The following is a 23,757-nucleotide window of genomic DNA, read 5'->3' on the forward strand; positions in this document are numbered from 1 at the left end:
TACGGTGCCAAACATGTGGCTCTGACCCCTTATTCCTTAGGGAAGACCTTATGTTTGTGATATCCTAAACTGCTTATAGGTCACTGTGGTAGGGGTGTGGGTCCTGAATAGACTGCATTTCTATCCCTCCTACCTTTCTAAAAGTGTTTTTTTTTTTTTTTTTTTTGCGGTATGCGGGTCTCTTACTGTTGTGGCCTCTCCCGCCGCGGAGCACAGGCTCCAGGCGCGCAGGCCCAGCAGCCATGGCTCATGGGCCCAGCCGCTCCATAGCACGCAGGATCCTCCTGGACCGGGGCACAAACCCGAGTCCCCTGCATTGGCAGGCGGACTCTCAACCACTACACCACCAGGGAAGCCCTGTTTTTTAATTTATATTCTTAATTGTGGAAAAGCTGTTCTGCTAGTCTTCGGATTTTTCTGAGAGACTTTTTCTATATGTAGTTGTATTTGGGGTTTGTCCATGGGAATAGTGGGCTCAGGATTTTCCTACTCTACTATCTTGATTCCATCCTTGGATACAATTTTTTCATTCATCCACCTGTTGAAGAACAAGAACATTTGGATATTTTCCAGATATTGGTGATTGTGAAAAAAGTTGCTGAAAGAGTATTGCTTTGACAAATATCTAAAAATATGGAAGTTGCTTTGGAACTGGGTGATGGGTAGAGACTGGAAAAGTTTGAAGGTGGTAGAAATAGTCAAGATTACCTTGAAAGGAATGTGGGTAGAAATATGGATGTTAAAGGTGATTCTGTGAGAGATTAAAAAGGAAACAGGTGAGCTGCAGAGAAAACCTTTATCGTCTTAGAGAATACTTGTATCATCAGCAACAGAATTTTGGTAGAAATATGGGTAGAAATATTAAAAGGCTATTCTGGTGAGGTCTCAGAGAGAAATGGAAACATATTATTGAAAACTGGAGGAAAGGCATTCTTTGTTATAAAGTGGCAAGGAACTTGGCTGAATTGTGTTCTAGTGTTTTGGAAAGATAGAAATTGCATACAGTGAAATTGAATATTTAGCTGAGATTTCTAAGCAATGTGTTGAAGAAGTGGCTTTGTTTCTCCTTAATACTTTTGTAAAATGTGATGAAATGTGAGAAGAGAGAGATAACTTGAAAGAATTGTTTAAAAAAACAAACAAACCAGAATTTGATATTTTGGGATATTCTCAGCCTCTCCACCTTACAAAAAAAATGAGATAGCATGTTCTGAATAGAAGACTAAGAATGTGGCTGAATAGCCATTGATTAGGAAATCATGAGTGTGACTCGTAGATTTAATCAGCCATCTCAACCAAAGTCAGGAATGGAGATGGGATTATATCAACAGAGACACGTCAGTTTGAACTAAAGGGAAAAGAGAAAAGGAAATAAAATAAAGGAAGTCTGTCAGCTGTCAGACTTTTTGGATTCTTCAGGACAGGTCAGTGGAAGTATTTATTCAGCTGCAAATACACTTTATCCTTCAAGACAAATGAATAATGACCCCAAAGTTAATTCATAGATCATTAGGGCTGCCACTCTCGCCACAGATACAGGAAGTAAGGTTGATTCCTCTTTGGTTCCAGAAGGTGGAGCCCCACCTCTGTTTCAGCCGACTGGGAAGCTATCACAGAGGGCTGCACGAGTGGGTTTACCATAGAGAGCCATGCGGGTGGGGATGCTCTAGTGAACCAAAGGAGTGGGAGTGGTAGGGATGACACTGTTACTCCAGTGCCCCTGGAGGGCAAAGCATCAAACCAAAAAGGATTATTCTCAAGCCTTAAGGTCCAATGGAACTTGACTTGCTAGGTTTGAACTTGCTTGGAACCCACTACCCCTTCTTCTTCTGATTTCTTTCTTCTGGAATTGAAATGTCTATCTTATGCCTGTCTAACCACACTGTATTTTGGAAGCACATAGCTTGACTGAATTTACAGGTTTACAACTAGAATGTAATTTTGACTCAGGATAAATTGTACCTCTCTTTTCATCCATATCTGATTTAGATGAGACTATGGACTTTAATCTTAAGAGTTGATGGTGAAATGAGTTAAGATATTAGGGATGTTATGATGGAATTAATATATTTTCAAGAAGAACATGAATTTGGGGGACACCTAGGGTGGGATGTTATGAACTGAATGTTTGTTTCCCCCTAAAATTTGTGTGTTGAAGCCTTAACCCTCAGTGTGGTTGTATTTGGAGATAAAGCCTTTAAGCAAGGACTAAGGTTAAAGGAGGTCATAAGGGTGGGGCCCTGGTCCATTAGGATTAGTGTTCTTATAAGAAGATATTAAGCTCTTTCTCTTTTTCTCCACTGCTTTCCAGCCCCCAACCCCAACAATAAATATGCATGGAGGAAAGGGCATATAAGGACATAGATAGCAGGCAGCCATCTGCAAGCCAGGAAATAGACTCTTACCAGAAACTGAATTTGCTGGAACCTTGATCTTAGACTTCTAGCTTCCATAGACTTGAAAACTTAAACAGTGTTCATTTCTCACAGTTCTAGAGGATGAGAAGTCTAAAACCAAAGTGCTGGCAGATTCCATGTCTGGTGAGAGCCTACTTCCTGGTTCATAGATGGCCATCTTCTCACTGTGTCCTCCCATGGCAGAACAAGTGAAGTCTACCTCTTTTATAGTGGTACTTATTCCATTCTTGGGGGCTCTGCCTTCCAAAAGCCCAATTTCCTGATATTATCACATTGGGGAATAGGATTTCAACATATAAACTTTGGGAGGACATAAACATTCAGTCCATAAAAGATCTTATTTTGGTATCATACATAAGAAAATTTTGCCTAACATAAGATCATAAATGTTTTTTTCTGTGTTTTTATTTTTTTTGAAGAAGCTTGTTAATTTTAAACTTTACATTTAGATCAATGATCCATTTCAAGTTAATTTTTGTATATTTTACAAGACAGAAAGTAAAGGTTAGTTTATTTAGCATATGGATGTTCAGTATTTCATGCATTATTGTTGAAATTACTAACTTTCTCCACTGAATTATCTTTGTTGGAAATCAATTTTTCTCTTATATGTCCCTCTATTTCTTGACTCCTTATCCTGTTTTATTGACTTTTATAGATGTTAATTTGTCAATACTACACTTATTGATTTCTTTAGCTCTATAGTATGCTTTATTTATTTATTTATTCATGTTCTTGGATTGGAAGAATCACACTGTCAAAATGACTATACTACACAAGTAATCTAAAGATTCGATGCAATCCCTATCAAATTACCAACAGCATTTTTCACAGAATTAGAACAAAATATTTTACAGTTTGTATGGAGACACAAAAGACCAGAAATAGCCAAAACAATCTTGAGAAAGAAAAACGGAGCTGGAGTAATCAGGCTCCCTGACTTCAGACTATACTACAAAGCTACAGTAATCAAAACAGTATGATACTGGGACAAAACCAGAAATATAGATCAATGGAACAGGCTAGAAAGTCCAGCGATAAACCCACGCACCTATGGTCATCTAAACTATGAAAAAGGAGAAAAGAATATACAATGAAGAAAAGACAGTCTCTTCAATAAGTGGTGCTGCAAAAACTAGACAGCACATGTAAAAGATGAAATTAGAATGTTCACTAACACCATACACAAAAAATAAATTCAAAATGGATTAAAGGCCTAAATGTAAGACCAGATACCATAAAACCCTTAGAGGGAAATATAGGCAGAAAACTCTGACATAAATCACAGCAAGATCTTTTTTGACCCACATCCTAGAGTAATGAAAATAAAAACAAAAATAAACAAATGGGACCTAATTAAACTTAAAAGCTTTTGCACAACAAAGGAAACCATAAACAAAATGAAAGGACAACCCACAGAATGGGAGAAAACATTTGCAAACAAAGCAATGGACAGAGGATTAATCTCCAAAATATACAAAGATCTTGTGCAGCTCAGTATCAAAAAAACTAACAAGCCAATCAAAAAATGGATGAAAGAGCTAAATTGACATTTTCCCAAAGAAGACATACAGATGGCCAAGAGGCACATGGAAAGATGCTCAACATCACTATTAGAGAAATATAAATCAAAACTACATTGCAATATCACCTCACACTGATCAGAATAGCCATCACCAAAAAATCTACAAACAATAAATGCTGGAGAGGGTGTGGAGAAAAGGGAACCCATTCTTGTTGGTGGGAATGTGAATGTTACAGCCACTATGGAGAACAATATGGAGGTTCCTTAAAAAACTAAAAATAGAGCTACCATATGATCTAGCAATCCCACTCCTGGGCATACATCCAGAGGAAACCATAATTCAAAAAGATACATGCACCTCAGTGTTCATTGCAGTACTATTTACAATAGCCAAAACATGGAAGCAACCTAAATGTCCATTGATGGATTAATGGATAAAGAAGATGTGGTACATATATACAATGGAATATTACTCAGCCATAAAAAGGAATGAAATAATGCCATTTGCAGTGACATGGATGGACCTAGAGATTGCTATACTGAGTGAAGTAAGTCAGGCAGAGAAAGACAAATATCACATGATATCACCTATATATGGAATCTAAAAAAATGGTACACATGAACTTATTTACAAAACAGAAATAGAGTCAAAGATGTAGAAAACAAACTTATGGTTACCAAGGGGGAAATTGAGGGAGGGATAAATTGGGAGATTGAGATTGACATATGCACACTCCTATATATAAATAGATAAAAACCTACTGTAATGCACAGGGAACCCTACTGAATACTCTGTAATGACCTATATGGGAAAAGAATCTAAAAAAAGTGGATATATGTATATGTATAACTGATTCACTTTGCTGTACAGCAGAAAGTAACACAACATTGTAAATCAACTATACTCCAATAAAAGTTAATTAAAAAATAAAAGTAATTTTTCCCTCCCCCCAAAAATATAGTATGCTTTAAATTACGAGATGTGAGTCCTTCAAGTTAGTTCTGAGTTTTCCAAAGTGTTTTTCCATGTTAGGTCATTTATTTTCTATATAAATTTTAGAATCATCTTTTTTATTAAAGAAAACAAAATAGAACACAAACAAAACAGACTTCTGAAATTTCTACTGGGATTATATTTACTCTTTAGATCTATCTGGGGACAAAAGGCCTGTTAACAATATTGACTTTTCATATCCATGAACATGGTATATCTCTTCATTTATTTCAATTCTTTGATTTATCTCATCAGTGTTTTTCAGCATACATATATTTCAAATAATTTGATAGACATTTCTAAGCATTTAATATAGTGTTATTTCAGACAGTAATAATGATGTTAATTTCAGTTTTTTCATTGCTAGTTTAAGGATACAATTGATTTCACTTCTTGATTCTAGTAGCTTTTCTTTTTTTTTCTCTAGGGACTTTGAAATGTTCTATGCAGAAAAACATGTATCTTTACATACACTGTTTATTTCTTCCTTTTCAATCTCTATTTCCTTTTCTTTTTTGTTGGACTGGCTAGGATTTCCAATACAATGATAAATAGGAATAATGACAATGCATAGCTTCACTTTGTTCCAAGTTAACTAAGGGAAAAACATTTAGTCTTCTATTCTCAGTTTGCTGAGAGTTTTAAACAAACATAGATGTTAACTTTTGTCAAATACTTTTTCTGTATTTTTTAAGGTCATCCTATAATTTTTTCTCTCAGTCTAGTGACCTGGTGAATGTTTAGTTTAATATTTTAATGTTGATTCAAACTTGCATTTCTGTGATAAATCCAATTTGGCCTTGATATTTTATATGTTGCTAGATTTAATTTGCTGTTTTGTTAAGGATTTTGTGTCTCTGCTTATAAAAGATATTGGTCTGTAGTTTTCTTTCCTTATAATATCTTTGTTTGGTTTCAGTATTAGGGTAATCTAATCTGATAAACTCTGTTTTTGTTTGTTTGTTTGTTTTTTTACCTTGAGCATTTATACAATTAGTGAAATTATTGATTTAGTTGTATTTAAATATAACATTTTTTATTCATTCTCCATTTGTCTACCTATTCTTTGTAATTTTTTTCTCTGTTCTTTTCTAGTGAGTGTTTTTGGTTATTCCATTTTATCCCCACTGTTGATTTATTTATTGTAACTCTTTTGTAAATTTTCTTGCTTATGGTGTTAAGTCTTCTAGATCCTTACTGATTTTCAGTTTATTTATTCTATCAATTAGTGGAGGAGAGCTATTGCTGTCTAATTATGACTGTTGATTTCTCTTTTTCTTATTTCAGTTCTATCTGTTTTACTTTATGCATTTTGAAGCTCTCTTATTTGATTGATTCATTCACTTATATATAAGATTTTTACATCTTCTTAGTGAATGGTCGTTACATAATGTTCTTCCTCTTCCTTGTTCTAAGTCAGTTTTTTTTGACATTAATATAGTCCCTCTGCTTTCTTTTATTGATTGCACTGTATATTTTTCAATATTTTAATTTTTTATCACCTTATTTTTCATCTATTTATATTTTCATATTTAAAGTGAATTTATTGTAGGCAGTACTTTGGAGATGTCACTCAAATGTCTTCTAACTTGCATAGTTCCTGGCAAGAAGTTTGCTATTTTACAAGTCTTTGGTCCTCTGTATGTAATGTGCATTTCCTCCCCTCTCTACTTGCCTTTAAGATTTTTGCATGCTGTGTGTGGTGTGGGGTGTGTGTGTGTGTGTGTGTGTGTGTGTGTGTGAGAGAGAGAGAGAGAGAGAGAGAGAGAGAGAGATTACCCTGAGTGAGGTTCTCTAATATGTCATTTATGCCTTTCATTATTTTGGAAAATTCTTTACGATTATCACTTCAAATATTTTCTCTGCTCCATTCTTCTCCTTCTGAAACTCAAATTACACATATGGTAGACTATATGAAGATTTCCACAGTCCCTAGATAAACTCTTTGTCCTTATTCCCCTTCTTTTTCCTCTTTGTGTTTCAGTTTGGATAATTTCTATTGATCTGTCTCTCAGTTCACTACTTCCTTCATTAACTGTTTTGAATTTACTTATGAACTTGCCAAATGAATTCTTCTTCTGAGTATCTTTTTTAAAAAAAATCAGCATTTGCACTTGACTCTTTCATATAGTTTCTACTCTCTGTTGAAATTCTCCATCTGTGAATGCATGTTGTCTTTTTGTTTATCCCACTAGATTAAAAAAAATTAACCATAGTTATTTTAGAATCCTTGTCAGAGAGTTACAACATATGGTCATCTCTTATTCTGGTTCACCTTATTATGATTCTTTGGTTTTCTTTTCCTTTCATTTTTTAATTTTTTCATGTCTTATAATCTTTGATTAACTGCCAGACATCATGTTAAAATAATAAAAGTGAAGGTCGATATATTTTATGCCTGGAAAATTCATACCTCTTCTTCTATCAAGGTGTAAGTGAGGTATAGGATTAAATGAATCTAGTCAGGAGGTGAACTGGTTTGTGGGTTTTATTATTGCTATGATTATCCTTAGTGCACCACTTGTTTTAAATTTCTTTAGTTTGGGCTGATCTTGTCTTGTTTTTAATGTTTCAGTTATGTTTTTGAATGAGTTTTCTCAGTATAAGTATTCTATCCTTAGCTTCAGCTATTCCTGCATACCTGTGCCAGAACTGCAGGTATCTCTTCATGCTCTTGTCCCATACCCCATAGCAAATTACTGTTGCTTGTTGCTGTGTACTAAGATTATCTTTGGGTTAGGATTTTCCTCTCTTTTTTCCCTAATTTAGCCTCATGCTGATGGAGGCCCTGTGCACCTTAGCTTTGGGAACATGGTTTTCTCAGCAGTCCAAGTCCTCATTTCCTTGACAGTCAAAGACTGTCATATTTGTGGTTCATTTTGATGGAAACTTCCTTTCTGCTAGCAATAAGAAATCACTGCTTGGTATCAATATAGGATTTTGGGCCTAAGATGTTTTCCTGCCATCTTGATTTCCTGCTATCTTCCAGAGTACAGAGTTTGTTTTTCTATCTTTCCCCAGTTACAAGGTTTTCGCCTGTGCTCTGGGTATGAAAGACTTTGCTGCCCTTCAATCAGCAGGCTAAAAGCTGCTGCTTCATAGGAAAGAAAGGTCTAGAGAAATATACAGTGTTTAATTAGTTTCCTCCCAGCCTCAGTTACCTCTTTATACCTGCATTACTCATTCTCAGATGTCCTGGTGCAAATCTTTCTTGTTTCACTTGGTAGAGACTTGTGAGAAAGTTTTTCAAATGTGTGGAGACTTCCCTTTTGTCCAGGATTCAGCTATTTGAAACTGATAAACTTGTCTACACTTGAACTTTGGTAGTTAAGTAAAATTTTGACTGTTTTTTCTTACCTAATCAGGTAAGAAATGGTGGGTGGCTCTACCACAGATATGACAGTTTGTGTACCTTGTTTCTCGTTGGAGAAGCTTGTTTCTCTTTGGAATTTACCTGGTTAACAGGTGTTTTATGGCTTTTGCTCTCTGATTTGTTCAAGAAATTGTGATTTTGTGTTTTTTACAGCTTTTATTCATTGTGGAGGTGGAAGCAGCATTCTTAGCAGCGTTTTACATCTAAGCAGAAGAGCTAGTTTTATATGTTATTTCTTGATGTGTTATTGGGTGCAGATGCAGTGACCAGAAACTAAATCACATAATAAAATTATGGAAATATTAAAAGTAAAGAATTCATTTACTCAACTGGTTTCTAACGTGATATAATAAAAATTTTTATTTAAGGGGAGTCTATAATATACAGGTCTAAAATCATATTGATAATTATTACCACAAAATTTGGTAAGTGTTATAAGCTCTACATTATAGAAAACTGCATTTACAAGGAGGTTAAATTATTCTTTATAGCTGGTCAATGTTGGATCTTAAATTTGAATCCAGCAGCAGAGTTGAAATTTCAACTTATATCTTTATAACTTGGAATTATATGCTTTTTTCTTGCCATAGACCAATAAGTTTCCAGAAATGGAACTGTTTGTTGGATATAAATATGTCATTTTCATTAAAGAACAAGGAGAAAAAACATATAAACAAATAGTAAACAATAAACATCATGAGTACTATATTAGTGATATGAATAAAGTGCTATGGAGATACAACTTAAATTGCTGTTAATAATTCTACCTGGAAGAGACATGGATGAATGTACAGTGAAGGTAATATTATATTTAACCTGTGTTTTGAAGGACTAATAAGATTTTACAGAGATAAAATGTGCTGACATGCTTTCGTTTATGCCAAAACATATACATGTGCAAAGTAAATGCTGTATCTAAGAGGAAGTGGAAATTTCAGTGTGGCAGGATGCAGTGTGTGTAATATAATTTGGTGGATATAAGACTGGAGATGAAGAATGGGACCATATCGTGAAGAGCTTTGATGCCAAACAAAGATTATAATAGGAAAATATTGGAATATTTCAAGACAAAGTGGGACAAAATCAATTTCATGTTTAGTAGTTTGTTGATGGGATTAGTAGAAATGATGAACAGTCATGTTAGTTGACTAGAGGTATAGGGAATTACTAGCAGTCCTTAGAATATTCCAGGTGAGTCCTAAGCTAAGGGAAATACAGAGGAATAAAGTTACACAGGCTTTTCTCAGGAAACATTTTAGACAAATTGTTGGATAATTCACTGAGACAATAAGAAAAGAGGGAGTTATTAAAACTTAGGATCATTTATGACTTAGGAGATGTGTCACAGCATTAACTGAGATAGTGTATTTAATATTCAGTGGTACTAAAATGAAGATAACTTGTAGATGGCACAGTGGGGTTAATAAAAGACAGTGGAGACTGTATTATTCTGAATATATTAATAGATTAGGATCAATAGTTATTGGCCACCTATTGAGTGCAGAGAAACAGTTCAAAGTAGTTTGAAAGACACAAATCTGTCCCCACTCCACAGCTGTACACTTCAAGTATACAATTGAGTTGGGGGTTGACAGTAATGTGTGATTAAAAGCAATACTGGGAAACAATAGAGATGATTTTCCAACGTGGTGAATGATGAATTGCTTAATGATTTACAAGCTTTAAAAGGAGAGAGATTAATTAGCAGTGGCCAGGAAGATAAGTAATAGAATTTAGAGGAAATACACAGTGTGTCAGCTTTCCTCAGGGAAAAAGCAAATAGAGTCACTGACTATTGGGTTTTTTGGATTTTGTGTGTGTGTATGTGTGTGTGTGTGAGAGAGAGAGATTTTATAATGAAGACTGAATTTTAGAATGCTGAAAGTTTAAAACTGCCACTTTTGGTTTTGCTGGAAGTTCCAGTGATTGGGGCTAGAAACTGGACTTTATATTTCTTTACATTGAATAGGGAACTTGTTACTCTGGTTTGCTCTTTTACTCATGCATATATAAAGCAAATAGCTACACTCCCCTTATAGTGTAACCTTGAGGAGAGAAGTAATCAAAATGCAGCTGCTTCCAACCAAATGTGTTCTGTTTAATGATAGAAGTTAGGTTTATCTTATGCAAAACTGTATCCCTGCTGAGATAGAGAAATGAACTTTTTTTCCTTGAACCTGGATATATGCTATCCCATGACTGAAAACTATTATTTGTCCTTGAGAGGTAGTGTTGCTTTACATCCAAACATTTACTTGCATTTATTGGAAGAACAGATCACTCCAGGAAAGATATGTAAATCTGATAGTGTCTTCATCCCATAATAGAAGACAGGCTGTTAGCCAGATTGAGGCTGTCACAGTCCAACTTGTGCTGCATTATTAGTATCCCACATGGAATGTTATGTAATATTTTAAAAGCCAGATACATATGATTATCTTGATTCCCAGATCCTATTTTATAGGTGGAAATGGGAATTTCCCTATAAAATAATTAAAACCTCCCTCTCTTGAGAAGAGTTAAATTCTGGAGTAAGAAATGTTGTAGTCTTGGATTGGAGCAGAATTTCTTTTTGTTCCAGGATGGAAGCAGAGCTGTACTGTGACACTAAACTTTGGTGGAGTCTGAGTTGGTTTTCCTTGTGTCAGTTTGCTGAGAGCTAGGCTGGGGCATAAGCTATTCTCTCAGCTTACTTTTCTTATCCCTTTAGTGAATATTTTAAAAATATTATGGCTTGATCCAGGGTATGCTTCAAGGAATGAAAAAAGCAGCTTGTTAACAATGCTTGCATTTTATGGGTGACAGGAGCTTTACTTAAGAAGCCACCTTTGAGTAGCAGGTTTGGGGGGCATCTGTGGTCCAAAATGAAAGTGATGAGAAGGAGGGATCTGAGGAGCATATGTGCATGCTTTATTAGTCTCAGAAATTTTAAGGGTCTCAGAAGTGGAGTGGAGAACTTAGTAGAAGAATGGACGTCCTGAAGTGCGATGTGGTCTTTATGACTGAGCATTGAAAGAAAACTGAAAGTCAATGATATCTAGGGTATGGTTAATAGAAAAATATAAAGCTTTATTACAGTTGGCCAAAAGTTCAGGAAACTCCTTTTCCACTAAAGGGGGATTCATACATAAAATCATATTACAGTCAGTTTTTCTTACAAGCATCTCTTTAAATGGAATGCGCTAAATAAACCATATGAGATTTTTGTAATTATTAAGGTTCATGCAACCAAGCAATTAATTTCAACTCACTCCCATTTTTAAAAATGAAAAAGCAGCACATAAAAACAGATTATGGAAATGAAACAAAATACTTGAATAAATTGAAGTGTCAGAACCCATATTTTTCATAACCTAAAATGTATTCTTCAGGTACTCAGGGGATTTTGTAGATGAACCTGATATTAACATCAGTCTCAATGAGACTACTTCAGATGTTTGCTTTAGCACTTCAAGAGACTATATCTGTATAGAACTGATTTAATTAATATTCTACGTCAGAATAAATAGCATTGGAAATGAAAGATTAGTGGTGGGTGTGGTGAATCACTGAATTGCTCTAATCCTCTAAACCACACAAGTATATGATAGGATTATTAGTGGTCCTTGAAAAATGTTCTTCTCAGCCTTCCTGTTTAGTGATACTTGAGGCTACAATGTTTTGATGTGTATTATTCAAACCCTTTTGTATTCATCCTGACTTACAGCCTACTATTTGTCAATGTCTAACCTAGAGATCTTGTTGGTTAAGCAACAAGACTGTAACTCAGTTTTCCTTGATTCAACATGGTGTAAATACTGCTTTACCATCGTTTTAAGAAATAATGAAGTAGGTGCTCTTTCTATGCCATGGACTTGCTTAAACAGCAGGGAAATTCTTGAGTATAAAGTTACCCATAGCTTATTTCTCTTTTACATCAATGAATCAAACTATATGAAAACAAACATAAAATCAAAAGCAATGTTAAACTAGTATTTTTATTACTTATTAACATTAGCAGATGTGCAGAAATGTATCTAAGTTAAATTTTTAAAAACCAAACACAGTATTAATTTATTAATTAACTAGTCAGTAAGTAATTAAGTAAGTAAGTAACGTTGAGGCTACTATTCTCCAAGTGCTGGGTTGAGCCTTGGGGATATAATGGTGAACAAATGGTGACTGATCTTACAGTTTAATGGAAAAGACAAACATTGAACTAGAAATTGGAAGTGTAATGTGCTTAAAAAGTTGACGTAAAGGATAAAATGGAAACTTAAAACAATAGGGTGAACCTAGTATGAGAGCCCATTTACAGCTCCTCTGGCAAAAACGTAGAGTATTTGCAGGCAGAGAAAACATCATGGATAAAACCCTTAAGATGAGAGGTGTGGGGAGAGGAGTAATTTCAAGAAACCGGAATAAAAACAGACTTGTATTTATAGAAAGAGTAGCATATGATATATGCTACTGTTACTATAAATACAACGTATATATTGCATTTTAATAAAAATGTGGATTTATATATAACATATATAGAGAGAGAGAATGGAGAAACACAGGATTTATAAATGCAGAATCACGTATATGAGGATAGAATGGTTTTGGTCTTTATTCATAGAGAGACATTGAAAGATTTTTAAAATGTGAGTAACATGATCCAATTTTAATTTCAAAATATCTTTCTGGATACAATGTAAAAAGAAGATTAGGGGTAGGAGAAGTGAAGACATTAGGAGAGATGATGGTGACTCAGACTAATATGGGGGAATGGGAAAGGAGAGGAGTGGAATATTTTGAGAAATAATTGGCAGGTGGAATTGAAAGGACTTGGTGATTGATTAGATGGCAAGTGTGGGAAAGGGGAGATTCTGTGAGGACTCCTAGATTTATTGTTTGTATAAGGTGGCAGATAGTGGTGTTAATTACTAATGTAGGAAACACTGACATGGGATCAGATTTTGTAGTTGTGAGATTTTTAAAAAATTATTTTTGAGAAGATGTTTAGTTCTGATCATGTTGTGTTTGAAGGGCCTTTTAGTTATGTATGCGGGGGTAATAGTTTAGAGTTTGTACATATAGCTCTGGAATAGAGTAGAGAGAAATGAGCTTCAGATACAGATTTATAGGTTATTAACTTATTAAATTAGTTTGTTAAGGAAAAATGGATAGCGTGATCAGATAAGAATGTCTAGGAGTGAATCTTAGGTACCCTAATTTTGGGGTCACCTGGGAAAGAAAATCTAGCACAGGACACTGGGAAACAGAAGCTAGGAAGAATACCAGAAGAATATCTCTGTTGAGGGAAGAAAGCATTTTGTGAATTTCAAGTAGTCAGTATTGTAGAGCACTGACAAAATAATTCCATGTACATATGCATACATTTCTAGTAAAATCATACTAGTTAGGACAAATTATTAGATATCAAGGTTAAATGAATAGCTAATGACTACTTCCTTTCCATATTTATCCAAAATTTTAATATCTGTATTTTGAAAACATCCAGTGAATTGCCATATCTACTTCCCCAATATCTATTGCATTTCTGCTCTGACAGTTATTTCACCGTCTCCACACTAATTCAGTACTTTACTATGATTTTCCAAGAACCTCTCACCTAGTTCACTTATGTCTCATCACCCCCTGCTTTAATGCATCTTATGTACTGAAGGATTAGTTTTTCTAATTTATCATTCTAATTTTACCAGTGGCTCACTTTTTGCTCAATTTATGATGAATTTCTATGTGACAGGGGTACAGGGATATATAATAAATGATAAAGTTTTAATTCCACTGCAAGTGGCAGTATTAAATAAAGTGGTAGGATAGGCCTCATTAAGAATTTGAAATCTGAGCAAACACTTGAAGCAGATGAGGTAGGTAGTGCAGTGGAGAGTCGGGAGAAGCATATTCAGGGAACCACTCTTAGGCAGGAGTGTGCCTAGAACACGTGAGGATTAGTAAGATGGTCCATTTTGCTCGCAGGAGAAATGCAGTAGGATTTTAGGCTCTAAAGGGAAGAAGTAGGGTGGATTTTGAGGGCATTGCAGGCCATTGTAAGAACTTAATTTTGCTCTAAAAGAGTGGTGAGAGATAAGATTATTTGCTGTAAGCATTAAAAGAAGCATTCTTGCTGCTGTGTTGAGAAGAGATTATAAGAGTGTAAAGGCAGGAGTAGTAGGGAAGCTTTAGAGTAGCCCAACAAAGTGCTTCATATTAGGTTGGTAGCAGTGAATATGGCTGGAAGTAGTCAGATTTCAGATGTATTTTGAAGGAATAGCTAACAGAATTTGCTGATGGATTTTATTGCTTTGTTAGAAAAAAATGAACCAAAGTTTTCTTCTCTCTCTTTCTTTCCCTCCCCCACTTCTTTCTTTTTTTTGCTTGAGTAGCTGAAAAGTTGGAATTGACATCAACTGTAATGGTAAAGTCTACAATAGAGTAAGTCTGGTGTGGAGCTGGGGAGATTAGGAGTTCAGTTTTTGTTCTGCTGAGTTTAAGGTCTTTTAGATTTTAAAGTGGAGATGTCTAGTAAGTAAATGGATTTAAGAATTAGAATTGAGAATGAGATCTGGATAAAATACATAAATTAGGGAGTTTTCAGCATACAGATGGAATTAAAAGCCACAGACTAGATGAGATCATCAAAGGAGTGAGCATGATACAGAAGAGAAGACAGCCTAGAAGTGAGTCCTGCATCATCCCTACAACATTAAGTAATCTGGGAGACAAGGGAGAAGCTAAAAAGATAAAGAAAGGGAGTGACCCATGAAGCAAAAAGCAAAAGAGGTTAAAGCCTTGGAAGCCAAGGGGTGGAAAATTATCAGGATTAGGAAACATCAGCTGTATGAAATGTTGCATTGGTCAGATAAGATTGGGACTGAGAATTTAGGATGTAGCCATAAGGAAGTCATTAGTGACCTTAACATGCAATTTCACTGTGGTGATGGAGGTGGAAAAGTGCTCGAAGTGGGCTTAAAAGATAATAAAAGGAGATGAACTGGAGACCTTAATATGGCAACGCTTTCAAAGAGTTTTGCTGCAAAGGGGAGAAAGAAATGGGAGAGCAGATTGGAGGGATAGTGAGGCCAACATGTTTGTATGCTGTTAGGAATGATCCAGCAGAAAGCTGAAAGCACAAACTCAGTGTGAAGGGAGGGGAGTAATGCTGGAGCTGTATCTTTAAATGAATGAGAAGGGGTGGGTTCTAGTACCTGGATGTCCAGGTACTCTTCTGAGTGCCCTACATGTGTCAGCTCAATTTATCCTCATGCAACTCCTATGGAATAGTTATTAACTTCCCCATTTTACCCAGGATCATAGCTAGTTAGTTAGTGGTGGAGCTGAACCCAAGCAGATTTCCTTCAGATCTTGAGCTGTTAAACACTGACATCTGATTTCCTGTCCTGTATTCAGGACTTCAACCCCTGTGACCCTGCAGGAGCTGAATTCCCATCTGCCACTGCATTTTTCTGAACTGGAAACTAGCATGCCTGTGCATGGTTCATTTCGACTCAGTAATGCATAATTTTGTTACATTTCTTGCTTACAGAGAGAGTTATGATAGTTTTAAGGCATGTTTTTCTTTTAGAATTTCACTTTTTATATATATTCATCATTGTTTGGTGTAGAAGGATGTATAAATGAATTGACTTACTGTGCCCCAAAGCTATATATTTAAGAAGAATCTTAATGATATTTACTAAACAATTTAGAAGATATTAATTCAATTCTAAATTCTAATTCCATGTATTTGAATTTATTGGCAAACTCCCTCATATTCTCACCTTAGCGTTAAATTTCTATAATTTTTCTTATGCTTCCATATTTTCTTTTTGTTTTTCATTCCTAATATTTTGCTCCACTCTAACAAAATTTGCTTAAATTGTCTTATGTTTAGTGTCAGCTTTTTAATCTTTAGAGAATACCCTTTGTTTTCTGAGCTAATAACCCATGTTTCAACACCTTGTTCAACATTTTATTAAAAAAATAACTTTCTAGGAATTCTCCCTGGATTCACTCTCTATAACACTCACATCACAGCTTTCATTTTTATAGTAGATTGTTCTCTACTGACTGATAAGTTGTAGCTATTCTCTAGATATATTCAGTTTTTTGTATCCCATAAATAAGTTTTAGTTTCTTAGAGGGCTGGAATATTGTATTCTGAATTTTTTAAAAAGTACATTCTTTCTAGGCAATGATAACTATGTTTTGGGTAATAATTTCTACTCAAAAATATACGTCAATAAGTTAATCTTTATTTTGTCTGTAATGGGGATAAAAATTATAACAAAAACCATAAAATGAGAGGTGAAGTCTTTTCTTTATAAGGAAGTGGCAGATAGAATCCAAGGAGAAATTAAATACCTATTACCGTATAATTTCAATTATTCATTCATTCAACAAATATTTTTCCTTGAGTTCTATGTTCCAGGCACTGTCCCAGGCACTATTCTAAATACTTGAACATGACTATTGAACAAAACAAACTAAGTTCCCTGTCCTCATTAAGCTCTGTATGGATCCTATGGGAAAAGCAGATGATGTAATGTCAAAATTAATCTTAAGAAGTGAACCTGGAATAAATAAAACACCTATTAGCAAAACAAAAAATTACTTTTTTTTTTTTTGATGGATGGTACTAAGCCCTGAATTTTTGTTGAAGAGTTAAGTGATCTATTTAAAAATGTGAGGTCATTACTCTAGGTGCGGAACTATACAGAGGGGAAAACAAGGAGTTCAGGGATGAGGGTTAGGTATAACCACACCTTCACTGATACGTGAGACACCCAGAATGCAAACTTTGGAGAGGTGCTTTGAGATTAAATGGGAATACAATTCTTAATTTTTTTTTTGAGGGTGCTTAAATCATTAAAAATACTATATTGTTATTTATTTTCTCTTTGACCCATCTATGTTCCTTTTTTCTCTTTCCTGCCTCTTTAAAAATTGACTATTTTTATGATTCAATTTTATCTTCTCTATTAGCTTATGGTTAAACTCTATCTATCTATCTATCTATCCTTCTATCTAATTGACCTAGGCCAGTGGGTCTCTACATCTGTGACTATTTGACAATACTGGAGACCTTTTTGGCTGTCACAACTGGGGGATGCTACTGACATCTAGACAGTAGAGGTCAGGAATCCTACTAAACATACTGTAATACAAGGGCAGTATCTGGCTCAAAAAATTATCTGGCTCAAAATGTCAATAGTGCCAAGAGTGAGAAAGTATGCTCTAGTGTTTACAATATAGACCTTTTTTAAAAATATAGTTTTTTTTAGATTATTTATTTTTAAATTGAAGTAGAGTTGATTTACAACATTTTAGGTATAGAGCAAAGTGATTCAGTTATATATATTCATTTTCAGATTATTTTCCCATATAGGTTATAACAAGATATTGAACATAGTTCCCTGAGCTATACAGTATGTCCTTGTTGTTCATCTATTTTACACATAGTGATGTATATATGTTAATCCCAACCTTGTAATTTATCCCTCCCCACAGCTTTCCCCTTTGGTAACCATAAGTTTGTTTTCTATGTCTCTGAATCTATTTCTGTTTTGTAAATAAGTTCATTTGTATCATTTTCTTTTAGATTCCATATATAAGTGGTATCATATGATTTGTCTTTCTCTGTCTGACTTATTTAGTATGATAATCTCTAGGTCCATCCATGTTGCTGCAAATGGCATTATTTCATTCTTTTTTATGGATGAATAATATTCCATTGTATATATATACCACATCTTCTACATCCATTCATCTGTTGATGGACATTTTGGTTGCTTCCATGTCTTGGCTATTGTAAATAGTGCTGCCATGAACATCGGGGTGCACGTATCTTTTTGAATTAGAGTTTTCATCTTTTCCAGATATATGCCCAGGAGTGGATTGCTGGATCATATGGTAACTCTATTTTTAGTTTTTTAAGGAACCTCTACACTTTTATAATATAGATCTTGGATTCATAAGAGTCTACTTTCAAATATTATAACATTTCAAGTAAAGGGTAATGGTGAGACTTTCTCAGTATTTCTGCTCCTCCCCTAGAGGCAAACAACCAATTCTCCCTCCATAAAAATGTTTCCTGAACCCTTCTCTCCTCCCCCATTGCAATGAATTCTGCTTGTATCAGTGCAGGCTCTTGAACATGTTTAGGTATCCTGACCCTCTCCCACTGGCAGATGGCTTTTGCCTGTTAGTACAGGCCTAACCCAGTGGTAGTTGATCTTGCCAAGCACCATGGCAAGTCTTGGTGAATAGGAGGTCTTCTGCAGCTTCCCTAACAGCAGACTTGTTTCGTATGAGAGAAGGTTCCAAGACAAGGGTAGATTCTGTGCCTGTCCTACAGTGGCCACTGATCACCATCTCATACTTATGAGAGTCCTGAAGCATGAATGGTGCCTCTAGGTGCTGCTACTCAACTCTCAAACCTACTCCAACCCTTGATGTCCACACCACCCAGATGGCGTTCACAGGTCTTCTGCTTTGTCACTAATTTTCTGTGAGGACCCCATGGAGGCCTGTGAAAAAGACCTGGAGAATGGATAAAAATTTCCCTTACATTTGAGGCTGCCAAGTATTTTAAACTGTTAAACTAGCTCACAGTGAGTCTATTAATTTGTTAAATTTCAGTTGTTTCCTTCTTACTTGCTTTTATGGAGACTACCTTCTTCCTCTCTTCCTGTCTTGTACTACACAAAGTGAAGCCATGTGTTTTACTCCTCAAAGGGGCTTTTTTCCTTTTGAAATATAGGTTATCAAGTTTCCTTGTGACTTCAACTCTGTAAAGGGCTCCAAAAATTATGCTTTGGTAAGTTATTAAGCTTTTTCTTGTTGTTAGAGTTTTAAGTTCTCACTTAGCACCAAGTAACATAGCACTGAAATACATAAAGCAAACAGGGCACAGGGTAGTACAGGCTACTCAGCCAATAATCACAATCTATGGCAAAGTAGCAGCATGCTTGTAGCTGGCTGCTGGTTCATTATTTAAAGGTAAAACCTTAAGTTGTGAGTATTCATCACAATCCATGCATGTGCAAACATATGCTCGTATACATCAAAAGTTTCCCAACACAGTTCTCACCCTTTCTACATCTCATGAACTTTGTATTTTCTTGTTTGATTCTATTCTGTTCTATTCTATTCTATTCTATTCTATTCTATTCTACATAAAATGTTGATTTTTACTTGATAAATTGCTTTCCCTACCCACTAATTAATAAAATTATAGTTTACAAAACATTGTCTTAAAGTATATTTCTAGAAGTGAAATAATTGTTTCATAAGTACACATTTGTATTGTTTCTCTTTTAATAGATAAAGAAATTTAATAAAATCTGTTAAATTCTATTAAAAGAGAGATACTATGAAAAACACTTGCCTACCTAACAAAAATGATGACAGGAGGTACTTGAGGAAAATAAGTAAATACATCAGAAAGTACAGAGATCAATGCCTAAACATGGAATGTCTGTCTGTCTATCTATCTATCATCTATTCATGAATATAACAAAGACAAATAGAAATGTTTAATATAAATAGTAAACTTCTCTCTTCTCTCTCATCTTTCCGCATCCCACTAACCAAATTAATTACTGTAATATCTTTAATGTTTTCTTGTGTTTCTTTCTTAAAATTTTGTATGCAAATTCAAGAAACGGCATATACACCTTTTATACAGATCGTATCAACAACTCACTGTATTCTATATCATTTTGTAACATACTTTTTTCCTTCAGTTCATCCATCTTAGAGATATTAAGCACTTATTTAATTCATTGTAAACTTCTGCCTAATAAGGATTTTAAAAATAAATCAATCATTTTCTTATTTATGGATATTTAGATTTTATTTTTCAGTTTTTAACTCTTACACACAATGCCACAATCAATAGTCTATCTCGTATATATTAGGCCATATTTATTTATTTTTGGCTGCGTTGGGTCTTTGTTGCTGTGCGCAGGCTTTCTCTAGTTGCGGTGAGCGGGGGCTACTCTTCGTTGAGGTGCATGGGCTTTTCATTGCAGTTGTTTCTCTTGTGGAGCATGGGCTCTGGGTGTACGGGCTTCAGTAGTTGTGGCACGTGGGCTCAGTAGTTGTGACTCGCAGGCTCTAGAGCGCAGGCTCAGTAGTTGTGACACACGGGCTTTGTTGCTTTGCAGCATGTGGGATCTGCCTGTCCCTCACACTGGCAGGCAGATTCTTAACCACTGTGCCACCAGGGAAGTCCTAGGCCATAGTTTTATTTCAGCCTTCCCATCAGATAAGTACCTAATAATGGAATTACTAGATAAAAAAGCATATGTATGTTAAATTTCGATATTGGTATATTGCCTTCCCAAAGGCTGTTTCAGTTTATTATATGTGAGAATGCCTCATTATTCAGATCTCCATCATACTCCTAGCATTGCACTTGCTTTGCTGGGATGAACCACTCTTATTTATAGTATTTATTATTCTTTTAATGTTTGAGTTGGTTCTGTTTAATAATATAGTGTGTGTGAGAGAATGAGTATATGTGTGGGCATTGTGTGTGTGTGTATGATTTTTTCCATCTATATATTGTGGGAGACTGAGCTGTAATATTAATTTGGGAGGTCACATTTTATCAATGTGAAACATTTTTAAAAATCTGAACAAATTTCAAAATGTTTTATTTATTTCTATGTTAAGTTTTTAGATATATGTTGCAACATAAAAATCACCCCCAAAACTTAGTGACTTAAAATAATAATATTATTTCCACTAATTCTGGGCTGATGGGTATCAACAGGATAGTTCTATTCCTGGCAGTTTTAGAGATTATCAGCAATTTAAATTTGTTGAAAGGAGGTAATGTGTACTTCTACATATTATTAATGTGTAGTAATGTGTACTTCTACATATTATTAATGTAGAAGACTAAAATGGGATAAAAACTGATGTGGAGAAAGGAAATTAATAAATATGGCTACTTTGGATACGAAACCTGATGATCAAATAAACATTTAAAAGTGATATTTCCCCAAGTGATTGATTTTGGCTTATATTAATAACAATGAGTTATTGAATCTGCTCTTATTGACAACATGTTTTGTACCAGTTTCCCTTCGAACAGCCTGATGGCAACATCTATAAATGGGCATGTTTCTTCTGTTTCCCACCCTAACTGCCCCAATATAGTTCTGTCTATTTAGTTATTATATATCACCTACCATCTTTGCTCCAAAGCACTTTGTGGACAGAACACATTCAATCAAATGTAGGCTAGGAAATGCAGCTCTGTTGACTAAACTGATTCTTGAATTTCTGTCTAGGGCACAACCTTAAAACACAACCTGAAACAACATTTTGCTATTTAATTCATCAGCAGAAAATAGCTATGCTGAGATGAAATAAAGCTGGACTGCCTGAGTTAACATGGACATTCGGTATGGATAGTGTTCAGAGTTTGGGTTGCTCAGATACTCTCTTAAGTAAGGAAACATAGGAACAATGTTCCCAAACTCAGGAATTATAATTGTAAACATACATTCTTATACTGTGGATGGAACTTATGCTTGTGGCTACCGGGTAGGGAAAAGAGGAAGAAAACCAACATTGTTACAATCATTTTGACACCTCTTTGAGGAACAAAGTTAGAAACTCAAATCAGGGTGTTCAGTATTTGAACCAGAATAGATCAGTCCTTGGCTGCCCAGTCAGTGCTGCTAACATTGCTTTTTGAAATTGCATTATTCCAGCTGGAGATTCTTCATGTCAGTTTAATCATGAGCCCATTGCCCTGAGTTCTGCTATCATCACTTCCAAGTATTTATATCGCTTTGAAAGTATCTACATAGCTTTGCATTTCCCTCACTTTGGGAAGGCCAAGCCAATTTTTTATTAGCTTCTATTGTTTCCAAATGTTCAGCACTGAATTTAATTGTGCAGAGGGGGTGGCTTTAATGCTTGATACTAACTACTACCAGCACTGTTCTGTAATCTCGTTCTTATTTGCCACTCCCATGCTCCTTATTAATAAACTTCATACCTTGCAATCAAATTATTAACTTAGTTACCACCTTATCAGCATGAGCAAAAAAAAAGAGAGAGCCAGTGTTCTACATTTCAAGAAATAGATCTTGAAATGAAAGTCCTACTGTTCAACTGATATCTTGCTTCTACCCCCCGCCTTTGTACTTTGTTATAGACAAGTGGCTCTACCGTATAGGACTCTTCATCCTAGGCCATGTAAGCCTGCCATAAGTAGAAGCCCACAAAAATACATTGTGATGCCAACTTCAAAGAGGATGGTATCTTGCTCCCACTAAGACATAATATAAAAGCAACATATATATATATACATATATATATATATGTATATATATATATGGAGAGAGAGAGAGAGGGAGAGAAAACAGCAGAGAGAGAATGCACGCTGGTAAGATGATAAGATTTTGCACTCTCCTTTCTGAGGTTCTACTGGGTATAAACAGGAACCATTTAAAACCTAATGCAAGTTCATTGAGTTTTTTTTGTTGAATGTGAGACTGCATGCTTATCATCATCTCTGGCTCTAATTCCTTTCAGTGGTTTACTATAGTTTTCCAGTTCAAGTCCTACAGTAAGTTAGGGAGAACCAAACAGGCCCTTTTAAAGTCTTGAAGGTTTAAGAGAGAAATCTGGATATGAACTAAAAACACTTAAGATGGACAATTTCTGTGTCTACCTTACCCTGTTTACTGCTCAATCATTTATTTTTTTCTCATCTGTGAAACAACTTTATTACAAGGCTGTTTTAAATGACAACTTCCAATTCTTTCTTAATTTGCGTTGTCACCAATTCCAGTTATAACTCTATTTACATATAACAATAAATCTTGCATTGATCTTTGCATCCTATTTAAATTGTTCTCATCAGGCCATTCCAGTGAATGGAAGTGTGACTGTGCTGTTGCACGTTGACCAGCGTTATTGAGCGGGGGTAGAGGGGGGCCCAGGACAGAGGGAGCCTACTTCACAGGTGCGGGTGGGGAGCTGGCCTCCCTCTCCTCTGGCCCCCACCCCAAACTCACAGTGATAGGCACCTCACTTCCTTGCCCTTCAAAAAGGGTGAATAAAGAAATCCCTCCCAGTCCAAGAAATGATTTGGACTTCCATCTTCAACAGGGTTGAGATTTCCCCCACTCTTCCTGCCCCCTGATCAAACACTCAGATCCTAAGACTTCCTAGGTGCTGGTCCTGCCCTGACCCGCCAAACGACTGTCTCTCCATGATCAGGGCCCTTCTGCCTTCTTGCCTTTCTTCTGTCACCAGTTCCGAGAGGAATTTCTTTGGACAGACACGATGTAGCATCAAGAAGGGTCACTCCCACGGCCCCCTCCTTCCTCTTCCCGCCCCACCTCACAGGTGATGGGAAGGTGCAGTCAACCAGGAACATTAATATGAGTAAAAAATGAATTTGAAAATGACAGACTATTAATTAAACAAATCT

Source organism: Phocoena phocoena, chromosome 4, assembly GCF_963924675.1.
Source record: "Phocoena phocoena chromosome 4, mPhoPho1.1, whole genome shotgun sequence".
Lineage (NCBI taxonomy): Eukaryota > Metazoa > Chordata > Mammalia > Artiodactyla > Phocoenidae > Phocoena > Phocoena phocoena.